The sequence below is a fragment of the Myotis davidii genome, unplaced genomic scaffold (assembly GCF_000327345.1).
Source record: "Myotis davidii unplaced genomic scaffold, ASM32734v1 scaffold174, whole genome shotgun sequence".
Classification (NCBI taxonomy): Eukaryota; Metazoa; Chordata; class Mammalia; order Chiroptera; family Vespertilionidae; genus Myotis; species Myotis davidii.
Genome location: NW_006289087.1, coordinates 7,282,423 through 7,283,433, shown reverse-complemented (window position 1 = coordinate 7,283,433; position 1,011 = coordinate 7,282,423). Strand labels below are relative to the sequence as shown.

At 45.8% G+C, this 1,011-nt stretch overlaps 1 long non-coding RNA gene across 1 annotated transcript in view; it reads right to left on the bottom strand.

The window, feature by feature from the left end:
• Positions 1-1,011, bottom strand: part of LOC107182734 — a 3,628-nt gene that overhangs the window by 284 nt on the left and 2,333 nt on the right. The gene's annotated exons all lie outside the window — the stretch shown is intronic.

The window sequence follows — 1,011 nt, the reverse complement described above, 5'->3', positions numbered from 1 at the left end:
AGAGAGGAAGGGAGAGGGAGAGAGAGAGAGAAACATCAATGATGGGAGAGAATCATTGATCGGCCACCTGCTGCATGCCCCACACTGGAGATTGAGCCCACAACCCAGGCATGTGCCCTGACCAGGAATCCCAGAAATCAAACTATGACCTCCTGGTTCATAGGTCGATGCTCAACTACTGAGATAAGCAGGCAGACCTGGCACCCCCTCCGCCAATTTGGATAATAATAATGATGGTAGATATTTGCACACATGCATGGTTACCTTGCTGTTGTAATATGCCACTTAGCTATCTCCTGGGATTTTATATTCTGATTTCTAGAACATTGGTTATCTGAAATGAAGTCTATTCTAATCAATGGTGTTTTAATATCCAATATTTCCTATGAGGTTAAGGCCATCTTGTTGGCATTAGGTATAAATTCATTGTTCCTATCCAAAATGGTCAGCTGGCACTTGAAAACCAAGTTCATTCCATTTGCAAGATTTGTTCTTCTGCACTTGGTGCCTCGTATGTAAGCACTAGCGAGAGCTGTTGGGCTCTTCCCACTGGCACACCAACCCAGCTCTTCACATGATGGATGCGCACGGGCCGGAGTGCTAAAGACTCATGGAAACCAGAGAGCCTTATGAATTACAGGCCTCATCGCCACATGCAAGTCACTGTTTTGGAGGCTACAGATTTGTGGAAGAACTTGAATCAAGATGCACACACGCCCTGCAGGTGTGGCCCAGTGGTTGAGCATTGACCTATGAACCAGGAGGCTACAGTTCCATTCCCAGTCAGGGCACATGCCTGGGTTTCGGGCTCTGTTCCCCAGTAGGGGGCGTGCTCTCCTGGGAAGGGGGAAATGCAGCCCAGATCGCGAGGCAGCCAATCAAGTATCATTGATGTTTCTGTCTCCCTCTCCTTTCCTCTCTGAAATCAATAAAAATATATTTAAAAATAAATAAATGAAAAGAGGCACGCATTAATAGGATGTTGCTATAGCTTAAACTTACTTGGATAGT